The 13865-nt window shown below is 44.7% G+C and overlaps 1 protein-coding gene across 3 annotated transcripts in view; it reads right to left on the reverse strand.

Annotated features, from left to right (window-relative positions):
* Window positions 1-10276, reverse strand: part of SNPH (syntaphilin) — a 43339-nt gene extending 33063 nt beyond the window's left edge. Inside the window, exons 1-2 of one of the 3 annotated variants that reach the window (XM_078150185.1) lie at window positions 10122-10276; window positions 9759-9860 (exon numbers count right to left, since the gene is read on the reverse strand). The gene's annotated coding sequence lies outside the window, so the exon portion shown is untranslated. The remainder of the gene's footprint in view (window positions 1-9758; window positions 9861-10121) is intronic. The other 2 variants (XM_078150186.1, XM_078150187.1) reach the window with 2 other exon arrangements.
* Between the last annotated feature and the right edge of the window lie 3589 nt (window positions 10277-13865).

A 13865-nucleotide genomic window follows, 5' to 3' on the forward strand; every position in this document is an offset into this window, starting at 1 on the left:
AGATGAGGAGGAAGAGAAATCCAGACATACAAGACAGCCAGAAAAAATGCCCAGAGCTGAGAGACTGAGTGCTGGAACTTATCTGCAAAGTTCATTCATTCAAAAACTCCTTTAATAACTACCTACTATGTGTGCAAAGTACACTGTGCTTTGCTTTGAAGGAGATAAAAAGATGAAGAAGACAAAGGCCCTGTTCTCAGGAAGTTCATAATCTAGTAGAACCAATGAGACATAAACCCTATAATCAAACTAGAATATGGGAAGTACATAAAAAGAATAGAAAATATTCTATGTTCAGAAGTGGGGGAGTTGGTCCAAATAATTGTGGAATCTCTTTCTTTAAAAAAAAAAATCTCTGACACCATCCTTCTTTCACCCTGAGATGCGGCTTAACATATAGACCAGTGGAGAGAGTGCTGTTGGCACTGCAGCCAGATGACCTAGGTTCAGATCTCACCTTGGATACTATTTGTAGGACCTTGGGCAAACATTCCTGACTTTTCTCAACTGAAAAATGAGGAGAGGGGGATAGGACATGATGGTCTCTGAGGTCCCTTCCAGACCTGGATTTGTGATTTTATAATTCCAAACCTTGCTCCCACTGCACCTAGAGCTCTGTTATCATTCTTGTTCGCCCTTCATTTTCTAAGAGGACCAATGACATGATAATGTAATGGGTGATGTCTTGACTTGCGTGTGAACTGGATTTAAGTGAGGCAGAGCTAAAGCAGTGTTGAAATCAGGCCCATCTATTTCCTTTCAATGTCCTGGGGCTTTGGGAGTCTGGTGCTAGTCTAAGCTGATCAACATCTCTTATCTGAACTGAGGTGTGAAACCAGTTCTCTCAGATGCTTGGCACGCTGTCTTCCCTGCCTTCCCTTTACAGCTTGCCAGCTTCTCTTGGTTCCCTCTACAACCACATCTGATTCTTGTCACACCAATTTTCTTAGTTTCTGTGCATCTTACTGTCTTTTTTCATTGCAACCAAGGCCATTGGATTTCAGCAGAGCTCACAGTTCCATCTCTGCTGTCTTTAACTCTCTGAGAGGAAGTAAGGAGACCATGACTGGTCTTAGGTCTTTCTGATTACAGGATTTCCTGAGACATCATTTAATGGGGAGAAGACTGAACCTGGAGTCAGAGGACCTGAGTTTTCAACCTGCTGGACCTTGGACATTTGAGAAAGGTCCCTTTCAATATGAACATCCTATGAGTTTATAATTCTAAGTCAGAGATTTATAACCTTTTTTTGTGTCATAGGCACCTTTATGACTATGGTGAAACCTATGGACCTCTTCTCAGTAGAATATTTTGAAATTTATAAAATAAATTATATAGGACAACAATATCAGATGATAGGATAATTCACAGAAAGTCAATTATTTTGAAATAGTTATCAAAATTTTTTAAAAATAATTTCACAGACTCTAGGTTAAAAAGATTATTTTAAGTAATTTTCTCTTTCTGAGAATCACTTTCCCCATATTTAAAATGGGGACAAGCTCACCTACATGAAAATGTTTTCTATCCATAAAGTGCTATAGATGTGTGGACTATATTATTATTCTTGAACACATCTGGCCCTGGATTACCCATCTAGAGATAAGTACTAGATCATTTAAAATATTTCCTAATGAGAATCTACATAAACTCCTAACATATTTAAAAAGAGCCTAGTCCTAGAATTGGCTCTCCCCTTTACATAATAACATACCAGCCAGAATCTCAACTAAGCCCTAGAGGTTAGCCACAATCTCAACGTAGTCACAATTTCTAATGCCTGGGATAGGTAGGAGCCGTGAAATGACAAACTCCAGCATTAAGAGATTGCCCATGACTTGTTTATTTAAGCGCTTCATAAGGGCTACATAATATATCAAAGGATGTACCCTCGACAACCAACTCTGGGAATGAGGAAACAAACAAAATGATGGGAGACTCAACAGATCACCTTTTGGGTTGTTAGTAGCTCCTCCTGAGGACAGTGAGCCTCAGTTAAACAGAACATAGAAAGAAACTTTGGCCCAGGCACAATCAATTAAATTGTCTGACCATTTCTGAGCTGTATCCAGTTCAGAAACGTATATATACATACACAATGTGTGTGTGTGTGTGTGTGTGTGTGTGTGTGCGCACGCGTGTGTGTGTCAAAGTATTAGCACGGCAGAGTTGAAGAGGCCTTAGAGATCATCAAGCAGTGGTTCTCAAACTTTTCCAGAATGGTAGAATCCTTTGGTTTGAACAAAACTTTGGCAGTAAAATCCTCTAAAATTATTTTTAATGCCTATTAATAAACAACATAAGGTTCTTTTAAAAAAAATGTAGGGTGTTTCAGGACTCCTTGCAGCACAATTTAAGAAATTCTGCTCCAACCCAATTCCTTTATTTTGCAGAGAAGAACTGAGGTTCAGAGAAGGGAATTGATTTGTCCAAGGTCACACAGTATGTGACTGGCAGAACCTACTCTAATAACTATAACTCACATTTCAATAGCATTAGGGATTGGCAAAACGCTTGACTCACAATGTCCTTCACAGAGGCAGTACAAGTATTTTTGTTCCTAATGTACAATGGCTGAAACTGACACTCAGAATGGTTAAGTGACTTGCCCAGCATCACACAACTACTAAATGCTGAAATTGGAACTTCTCAAGACCAGTGGGTGCACTTTGCCACTAGTCTGTGTACACGGATGGATAGATGCTCCCAGTCCCACACTCATGAAGTCTGGTACTTTGTTGTGCCTCCCATAATGGGTTCGGGTTGGTCTGAATCATCCATCCACCTTCACAGCAGTCTCTCTTGTGACTACTGGCATGCCTCTGCAAAGATTGTGGGGGATGGGGGGGAAGGAAGCTGAGGAATAGAAAGAAGCTAATTGGTATCTGCAAAAGGCCAATCGACGCTCTTCTTTGGTCTCATTAGCATCACTATCTAACCAGCTGCGCTGCTCCTAGCTCTTCAGTTCTCCCTGATCCCCAGCAAGTCCATTTCTGAGCCCCAGACCCCATCCTACACCTGGAAGTGGCTTCAGTGAGGACAGGAGACCTGTCTGTTGATGAATCATTACACAGGAAGACGTTGTTCTTTGTGGGATGGTGGATGGTTTTAGGAGCCAGCCTACCAGGTTAGAAGGCAGGGCTGGGGGTGGGTAGTTAAAATATCTCAGGGAAAACTTCTTGAGACTAATTCAATTCAGCTGGAAAGACACAGGGAAGAAAACCAGCTGCCAGGGTAATCTGGGAAAAGGTCAATCCCCCTTCCCATGGGCAAATAGCAACTGCTCCACCCTTTAAAATACACATAACCAAGAACAGACTAGGCAAACAGAACTTGCATTTAATGGGTGCTTCTAAGTGCCATACCAGCATTTCCTTTTTCCCTACCTAGCTTTTTTCAGTCATCTTCCACATCATCCCATAAGGAATTATGCCCATTTTAGAAAGGGAAAATCGAGGTTCAGAGAAATTTAGTGATTTATCATCAAGTGACCAGGCAGCAGAACCTGGTACACTCTACCACAATGGTGCTGAAAATGATAGAGTGGAGATGGCAGGAGCCCTGGAAATGGATTCAGAGGGCCTAGGTTCAAATCTGTGTTCAACTCTTTACTATCTATACGACCTTAGGCAAGTTATTCCCTTTCTCTGGTCCTCAGTTTTCCCATCTGTAGAATAAACTAGACTAGATCTCTAAGGATTCCTGCTAGTTCAACATCCTATCATTCTACCTGGGTTTTTTCTTCCTAGCCAAGTTATTGTCTGTTGGCCGGAAAGTCATTTGCCTTTAATTAACTTTATGGTCTACACTGAACCAGGGTTTTGTGTCTGGGCTTTAGGGGCAGGCTGGTTTAATGATGGCTAGCACTGCCCTCTCTGTTTTTAACCTCAAAATATCTAACAATATTTACTTTCTGTTTATACCATTTTGAGCATTTATATATTGTCAAAGACAGGCAGGATGGCATATTGAATAGAGGCCAGCTTTGGAATCTGGAAAACCTGGGTTTGAATTCTTCCTCTTACACACGCTATGTGTGTGACCATGCACAATTTATTTACCTTTTCTGTGTTCCTTGACTGATATGTATCTGTGGAGGGAGTTTCCATACTGGGAGTTTCCTACACAGGTTTAGAGATATATGTGTTTATACACATGTATGCATTATAATCACTGAATCTCACAGATTAAAAAAAAAATTCTCACCTAAGGCAAGAATTCCTTAGAACTGTGTTTATGTGAAGCTGATATCTGCCTTTCAGTGACTCTTGCCCACAGGTTCTAGGCTCTGAAGGCAAGTAGAATAAATTGAATCCTTCTTCTCCCTAACAGCCCTTCAGATATCTGAAGGCAGTAATCATGCCTCCCCCAAGGGGCTCATGGCACTGTTTTCTTGGGCTTTCCACATTATATGGGTACCAGAACCAGAGGGGAGAGACTATGTATTATACTTCTTTGTCTCCTCTACAGAGTAGAGCTTTCTTCTTGGAGTAGAGGCTCATTGAGTATTTGACAGAATGTAAAATTGAAATCCCCACTCCAGTAAATATTTTAGGAGGCCCCCTGAATCTACTGTCCAATGACCACCAGTAACTCTTGCAGGGAGGGAGCTCATCCTTTCTAAGACCTCCCATAGATCACCTTCTGGCCTCTGCAGGGGTTCTGGGAGGACCAGATGCAGCTGTCAAGCCCTGGAAACAGGACTGGACTTGGAGTCAGAGAATTTGGATTCGAATGCTGGCTCTGGTACCTGCATGACCTTGGGAAAATCACCTTTCCTTCTCTGGGTCTCAGTTTCCTCATTTGGAAAATGAAGCCACTGGCCTAGTTCTCTAAGGCCCTTTAGAGCTCAAAATCACAAAATTCTATAACAGATAACATTCCTGGATCAGGCTAGTTCCTCCAAGGCTTTTGCCACCCCTTCTGACACATCTCCCTTCCTCCCACCCCCAATAACACACCTACCTCTGACCCTTAGATGGTTCAGTTCTAGTACCTCCAGGCTCCAGCCTTAGGGCAGCTGCTTTCTGACAGAACCGCCACTCTAAGCCAGTAGCTGCCAGACAACCTCTCCTTGCGTCTCTCTGGAGGAAGCCATCTGTGCCAGCTTTCACAGACTGCCCTGCCAAGTCCCCACCTCTGCTGGATTTCTACAGAGCCTTGTTCAGAGAAGCCACCCTGCCCTACCACTATCCTCAGCCAAAGCCTTAATGGCACAGTCTTCTACAACACCAACCTGGCCAATCCAGGACTAAAACTACCCCTATACCAAGTAGCACAGGCTGACAGGGCACAGAGGACATATCCCAAACTGGGGGCACAGAAGCATGAACACTTATGCCACCATTGCTAGGCCAAGGAGAGGAAAGATACAAGTCTGGCCCCTTCTATCCACCATGATAGCAAGAAAACTATAGAAGCAGGGAAGGGATCTTGTGAACAACAATCATGCCACAACTATGCTCAATGGCATTCTTGCAGGGGCATGTGCAGATAGAGGCAACCAAAGAAAGTTCTTCTGCTCAAACAAAATCATGGAATTACAAACTCTTAGCACTGGAAAGATTAGAACCTTAGAACATAAAAAATCCAGAGCTGAGGAACCTTTGGGGTATCTACTACCATCAGCAAATGGAAGCTCAGATTGTCAGGGGCAGGGACAATCCTCTAACCTTGGTGTTGGAAGGGACCTGAGGGGTTGGTGTAGATGAGCTGCATCTGAAATACAAATCACCTTCACAATTTGCCAAATATCACCTAGCCAGTTACTGCCTGCTGAACCTAGGTTTGAGACTTCTCATCTACAATGTTTCATGGAAAATCACTTGGTTCCTCAATTCAGAGGATTGCTACGAGGGAAAGTGCCTGGGACCTGGGTTCTAGTCTCAGGTTTGCTACTAATCGGTTGCATGACCTTATACAAGTTTCTTTCTCCCGTGGGACCTTAGTTTCCTCCTCTATAAAATGAAAAGGTTGAATTTTATTTTTAAAGTTTCTTGTCTGATTACGAACACCACAGGCACTTGTTAAACACCTGTTGATGGTATAAGAAATGTGGAATAGTCTGGCAAACTCAGGTCCCCACATAAAGATGCAACGTATCCAACGTGACTTGGTGTTTCCCCAAGATCAGCAGAGGATTCCTGCCCAGGATATCAGCACTAGCTTTGTGCTAGCCAAATTGAACTTCTGTTTAGCACTACCTGCTCAGGAAATGCAGAGATGATCTCTAACTGTACTGACGGCCTAGGTTTCAGAAGACTTCATGTGGTTTACAGGACTGAGAAACAGATTGAAAATCCAGACCCTCCCTTTCCCACAAGTGCTAATCCCAGATTGGCAATATTGGCATGACATTAGACAAGTCACTTTACTTTCTGAGCACCAGAGAATCTTCTATTAGCCTCCTGAGGATCAATGTTAGGAATCAGAGTAGTAAGTCATGGAACAAGCTCTCCAAGGGCCCCCATGGAATCCTGTCACTAGAGAGCTGTAAGAACCAGAAAAGATGTCTCCTTGCCTGGGGACTTGGTCATGGACTTGAACTTGGTTGGTTTCTAAGGCTAAGGGTTTTGTTTTTTTTGGTTTTTGTTTTTTTTAGGCTAAGGTTTCTAAGGGGAGAGGGAGTTAAATATAATTCCATCTAGGTTCAGTGCAGAGGGTAAGGCCAGGCTATCTTAATGCATCTGTTTGCCTTTGCACTGGGAAAAGGCTGTATTTTCAATTCACAAGACAGGCAGGGAAGACAAAATAGAGAATGTTAAAAAAACAGGGAGGAATCTTATAGATAATCAAAAACAAGGTCATCTGACTCCTTCACTCTACAAATGGGGAAACTGAGGCCCACAGAGGAGAAATGATTTGCTCAAGGTCATGAAATGAGTTAATGGCAGTTCAGAGAAGACTATTCAACACAGGCCTTTCAAATAGGCCTGAAGACAAGTAAATGTCTCAGTCCTGGCCCATTTGCTTCTTTTACTGTCGGGCATCTGTTCCATGTCACAGAGTCACAGAATATCAGAGGTAATCTTCAGCTGCCTCAACTGGAAACAAGATGATATGCTACCTACCTTAGGATCAAAGAAAATAACGGATATAAGTTTTTTAGGGGTAGGGAGCAGACCTATGATTTCATTGGTATAGTGATGGTATACTGTTAATGATGGTAACTGTTTTTCTTAATGCATGTTGGCACCTTCTCTGCAACTAAGAAGATTTGCAGAGCACTGAGAGATTAAATGACTTGTTCAATATCACATAGCCAGTGTATTTTAGAGGCAGGATTTGAATGCAGGTCCTCCTGGCTCTGAGGCCAGCATCCCACACTGCCTCTCATATAAAGTGCTTCAAAACCTTTACATAATAGATCAATGCAAATTATTATTGGAAAAATTTAGTCCATCCTGCTCATTTTACAGATAAGGAAAATGAGGCACAAATAGGTTGAGTGTGTGACCATGGGCAAGCACATAGCAGAGATGGAGTTCTAACCCAGGTCCTTTTATAAAAGGATAATATTCTATATTCTCTCCACTACACTATGCTACCTCTGAGGGGAGCATAAAACATTCGTCAGCCACTGGCACATCCAGGTTTGTACATTCTTTTGGTCTGGCAGCTCAATTTCCTTGAACTTGGCCCCATTTCTCTCCAGCATTGAGCAAGGGCTGTTGTGGACAGACAGTTCAAAGCATTATAAGCTATCTACTCAAACTCGTGGTAACTATTGAAAAAAAAATACACTTTGGGAGAAAATGCCCAGGGCAAGAAAGTATCCTGCTTTGGGGGGGAGGGTAGAGTGGGAGACAGATACAAAATGTCAATGAGGAAATAGTTTCACCAAATGTTCTTTGGGAGTTCTAATTGAAGAAGTATTCACCATTTAAATTGGAGTTTTAATGATTCATCTCTCCTCACCCCTCCCCCCAACTTCTTTGCTCCTCCATCCTCTGTGGAAGCTAGGGTCCCTAAGGTTTCTTGGGGCATGCTCCAAGTACAGAGAGCATTTGTACATTCGAGGCTGTCAAAATCCTTGCAATGGAAACATTCTATTATGGTCAATCTCTCAGCTTCCCTCCCTCCTGGGCAGACTTGGGCCTTCATTATCTCCTAGAAGAAACACCATCAGCTCTGGGTTAGAAAAGACAACAGGGGTGTGTGTGTGTGTGTGTGTGTGTGTGTGTGTGTGTGTGTGTGTGTTGTCTATGCCACCTACCTCCTTCTCTCCCCCACCCCATTCTGCTCCCCGAGGGCCTAAGGAAGACAAAGCAATATGACCGATAAGGCTCTAGGAGTGATGGGAAGGAAGGGAGAGAAGAAGAAAGGAGAGCCAGGAAAGGAGGTTGCATGCATGTCAGGGCATCTCCTTTGCTCTTTTGAGGCCTACAAGGTCAGTGCTTCACCAGGGAATTGTCTGATCTTAAGAGCCAGAAGAGGTCATCTGCTCCAACCCCAGGCCTTAGACAGGTTTGATACACAAGACATCCAAGCAACTTGGCCTAAGCCTAAATTCTGAGCTGTGGGAAGAGGACATTTTTCTTCTCCATCGGAGACAGCACCTGCTTGGGCACTATTCACAAAGATTATCTGATCCAATCTTCTCATTCTACAGATGGAGAATATGCAATTCTGAGGAAGGCAACGATTTGCCATAGGCACATGACTAATAAAGCAACAGTCAAGATCAGAACCAGGTATCCTGATTCCCAAGCTAGTGCTTTTCCTACTATATCCCACTGCACCCCAGGGCTGTCAGCTTCTTCAGGATTATCTGACTCTCCCCTCCCCTGTAGGATGAGTCTCAACCCCACAGCGATATCCTTTGGAGGCCTCCTCCTTCTGTGCAAAGAAGGAAAGAAAATCTGGGAAAGACAATTAGAGCAGCATCTGTCAAAAAGACCAAGAATAGGAACACTGGAAGATCAGCACCAGGACCTGGTAAAGGTCTGGGGGAGGGGTTCCTGACACAGGTCACTCCAGGAGACACCAAGCCTTTGAGTCTCTCACCCTGAAGGGGGCGGATGTTCCCAGAGTTGCCTGGCCACCCTTGGGGCCTCAGTGTTTCTTCCTGAGAGATGGTTATAAGCACTGACCTTGGGGAGGGGGGAGGGTAAGGTGTTGTCATACTCTAACCCCTACCTCACCAGCCTTCCCCATATATACACACACCACTCCCCTCTCCCTACCACCTCTCACTCCTCACTCTTCTCTCCACTCCCTACACCACAACCGAAGACCTCCATTCCCTTACCTCTTCAGGGTCTGACTGCATATGAGTCCTTCCTCACCTACCCTGATCTGCCCTTCCCCATTCCAATCAGCATTTGCTTCTTCCCCAAGTTTTTGTTATGCCAGCGGAGTGAGTGGAAAACAGAAGAGGAATAATGTAGGGAAAAGGGTAGAGGGTAGAAACCATCTCTGTGAGGGGGGCATTACACCCTCCTACACACACACACACACACACACACACACACATTAATCTGCGTATCCCAATCAACACTGGCTTCCTCTACTAAGTTTTGCTTGTGCTGTAGGGGGTCTGGAAAAGGGAGGATGCAGGAGAATGAAGGGGAAGGGGAGGGGGGGGAGGATGAGTCACGACTAACCCCTCCCGGGCCTAGCGTTCTCAGAGGGATTCTACCGCAGCTCCCTCACTCCCCCCCTTCGCGCCGTGGCCGCAGGCTTCCCTCCCACGGTGATGCAGTGCAATCCCCCCTCACTTTCCTCCTATCCCCCCATCCCCAGCCCTTTCCTCTCACCTGAGTCCGCTCAGCGGCCCGCACCAGCTTGCACGATTCAGCCCCGCTTGGCGCAGCGCCTCTGCAGTAGCAGCTGCAGACGGCCAACTCCGCTTCAGCAACCTGCGGCCCAGGAGACAGGAGGATGAGCCCCCATCAACAGGGGGCAGAGCCAGTGGTCCCTCCCAGGGGCAAGCCCCTTCCTTACAACACCAGGGCAAAATGCCAGGGGTCTCTCCCCTCCCCCACCACACCCTTTGCCCTCTGCAGACTCAGGGTGGTGTCCGCGGCTTGGGGCCAGGCTGGAGCCCTAAGGGGAGAGGAGAGGACAGAAGGGGAGAGGGGAGGTCGGGGGTCAGCGGTCTCTGGAGCTAGTCCCATCACCTGCTTCGGCTTCCATAGCAGCGGCTGCCAGGGCTGCTCCGCTGCGGCTGAGCAGAGCCGCTCTCGGGAGCGCCTACTGGAGGTGGCTGGCTCGGCTGCAGCAAGGGAAAGGAGGAAGGGAGAGCCGGCTAGAGGGAGGGCTGAGCCAGTCTGTTCACATGCAGCTGCGTAATTTGTCTGTCTTCACTTTTCCTCTTAAAGAGATAGTGGACACCTGGCAGAGGCAGAGGCGCAACCAGAGGACGAAACTATTCAATTGTATCATCTCTTGGGATAAGCATGAAACGTGATCCGCTCCTCACCTGTAGCATAGTGGAAAGAGAACTGGATTATAATTAGGCGGCAGTGTAGGGTAACAGGAAAAGTGCTGGGTTTGGAATCAAAAGATCTCGGTTTGAATCCCAGCTCTGCCACTTATTACCTTGTGTGACCCTTGGCAAGTCACTTAATCTCGGGACCTCAGTTTCCCCTCTTTAAAATGAATGGGTGAAATATGACCTACCTTTCAGCTCTAGATCTGTAGTTTAACATCCCAATCCAGCTCTGTGATCTTAGGAGAAAACACACACACACACACACACACTTCTCAATTTTGGGCCTCAGTTTCCTCATTCTCTCTCTCACATTCAGATTCCTATGAAAAGCTTTCTATGCTGGTAGCCTCTACCTCCATATATCTCAAGTCACTTCTCAATCCCTTGTGATCTGGCTTTTGACCTCATCATTCACTTAAAACTGCCCTTTCCAAGGTTACCAGTGAATTGATAAAACCAAAGGCCTGTTCTCAGTCCTTATCTTGATTTCTCTATAGCATCTGCCACTGTTGCCCACCTCCTCACCTTTGCCTCAGTTTCCTTGGCTTCCTTCAAGACTCAGCTCAAATTCTACTTCTCGGTAGGCCTTTCTCAATTACCACAGGTATTAGTGCCTTTCCTCTAAGGTTACCTCCCATCTATTTTGTATGTATCTTGTATGTATCTAATATCTACCTGGGCAGCTAGGTGGTGCAGTGGATAGGGCAGCTAGGTGTGCAGTGGATAGGGCACCCAGCCTGGAATAATAGGAAGGCTGAAGTTCAAATCAGGCCTCAGGCATTTACTAGCTGAGTAACCCTGGGCAAGCCACTTAGCCCCGGTTGTCTCAGTTTCCTCATCTGCAGAATGAGCTGGAGAAGGAAATGGCAAACTGCCCCAATATCTCTGCCAAGAAAACCCCAAATGGGATCACAAAGAGTCGAACACAACTGGACAACAACAAAATATCTTACCTGTTGATTCCTCTATTAGAATGTGAGCTATTTTTTAACCTTTCTTTTTATCCCCAGTTCTTAGTACAGTGCCTGGCACATTGTAAATGCTTAATACCTGCTTGTTGATTATTGATTGATTAGTCCTGTACCCATCCCTTTCGCTCCCCTTCCTCCCCACCCTGTATCCAATTATTTGCCAGGTTGATTTTACTTCTACATCATCTCTTATATCACTTTCTTCCCTCTACCCACTTCACCACCATCCTAGGTCAGTCCTTCATCACCTATCATAGGACCAGAGATGAAGAGCTGGAAGGGACCTTATATATCATTAAGTCCTCAATTTACAGGAGAAAAAAGGGAAGGCTAGGAAGGGGAAGGGGAAGGCAAAAGTGAAGATGTTAAATGACTTGTCCAAGATCATACTGGTAATAAGTAGCAGAGTCACTATTCAGACCAGGTCTTTTGACACAGGATTCAACACTCTTTCTACTGTACTATGCCTGGACTAGTGTAGTAGCTTTTTAACTGGTATTCCTGACTCAAACAGCTCCCTTCTCCAGTGCATCCTCCACATAACTGTCAAATTGTTATTTCTAGAGCTCAGGTCTGATCATGTCATGCTCTTACTCAAGCAGCTGTGTTGGGCAGCTAGGTGGCGCAGTGGATAGAGCACTGGCCTTGGATCCAGGAGGACCTGAGTTCAAATACGGCCTCAGACATATAACACTTACTAGCTGTGTGACCCTGGGCAAGTCACTTAACCCCATTGCCTAACCCCCCCCCCAGAAAAAAGAAGAAGCAGCTGTGGTTGTTCCCTATTGCCTCTAAAATGACATAAATATTCCTCTACTTGGCATTTCATAATCTAATTCCAATCTATTTTCCTAGACTGATTCAACATTCAACTTTTATGTACTTTACATTCCAGCCAAACTAGGTTGCATGATGTTCTGTGGAAATAACGTTCCATCTCCTATTTCTCTTTCTTTCCAATCTATTCAGGGCCATTGCCAGTCGTCTTGATTCTTGTCTTGCCATTGGACTCTGATGACTCTGGAGGAGAGAGGGAGGCTGATGACTTTGCTTCGCTCTGCCTCACTCATCTGCATTTCACACACAAGTCATCACCCTCATGATGTCATTGGTCCTCTTTGAGAACTATTGGTGAACAACAGACAAAAAGACAATATATTCGCTATGCTGCAAGTGATATCACATCTTTCTTTCACCTCTTGGGATCCCAAGCACCCTTCAAGGCTCAGTTCTAGTGCTGCCTCCTACAGGACACCCTTTCCAATTCCTAGTGTTTCTCCCTCTTTCTCCTGAACTCGAGAAACTAATTTGTATCTACTTTGATAACAAGGCAGTATAGTACAGTGGAAAGAGAGCTAGTCTTAGAGTCAGGACAACTTGGGTTCAGTTCCTTTTTCTGCCACATAACTGGCATTGTGAACCTCCAGCAGTTCTCTTAACCTTTCCATGCCCTAGGCCAGTAGCCTCAAAAAGGTGGTCATGACCTATCCCTAAAGCATGTAGGAAGAACAATCAGAGTGTGGGAAGATGTATTTCATCCCACTTTCCCTGCAAGAACCAATTGTGGGGCTTGTCTCTGACACCACCACAACCTTTCTTATCACCCTTAACATTCTCCTACTCTTCTAGCTCCCTTTGTTGTACAAGCTCCTAACCTGTGGGCTTCTGACTCAGAAGTTGGCCTCTTTCAGCAGTTCAAACCTAAGCACAGCAACAGCAGCAGAGGCACCGTTAGGGACTGCCTCCATCCCCAACCAGCATACCCATCCCTTTCCCATCTCCTCTGGGTTGTAGCAGGAGGGATCTATGCCCCAGGAAGTAACTGGTGAGCAAGAGCTCTGCCCTCCTCCCTCTTTTTGTTTTGGTGGAACAGTGAATCTCATCAGGTGAGCAGTCATGCATGGGTTGTGATCTTCACTGATCAACATCACTTTTCCATCAAACCCACTCCATTCCAAACTTCACGATTACCATTGAGGACATCACTATCCTCTTAGTCATCCAAGTTCATAACCTCAGTGACACTTCAGCTCCTCACTATCTTCCTCATCTCACATATCCAAATCAATTGTCAAATCTTGGCATTTCTACCTCCACATCATCTTTCCTATTATTCTCTTCTCTACTCATACTGCTACTGCCTAAAGTCTCTGCCCTCTGCTATCCATCCTCCACATAGTACCAAGGGATTTTCTTAAAATAAAGGATTTTCCATGTCATTCTCATACTCAATAAATTTCAGTAGTTCTCTATTGACTTTAGAATAAAATGTTATTTCATCCTTTTAAAATGTCTATTTTTTGTGTAAGTTTTATAATGCATAATTATTAGTACAGTAATGCATGTTTACAATTTGTAAATCAGCAAATTTACTCATATTGGGAGTACATAGCAAGTATCTTTTTACGTACGGGATGCATTGTCAAAAAAATTTAGAGACTATAGGCATGGGCAACTCT

This window comes from Phascolarctos cinereus, unplaced genomic scaffold (assembly GCF_003287225.1).
Source record: "Phascolarctos cinereus isolate Bilbo 61053 unplaced genomic scaffold, phaCin_HiC Scaffold_2;HRSCAF=192, whole genome shotgun sequence".
Lineage (NCBI taxonomy): Eukaryota > Metazoa > Chordata > Mammalia > Diprotodontia > Phascolarctidae > Phascolarctos > Phascolarctos cinereus.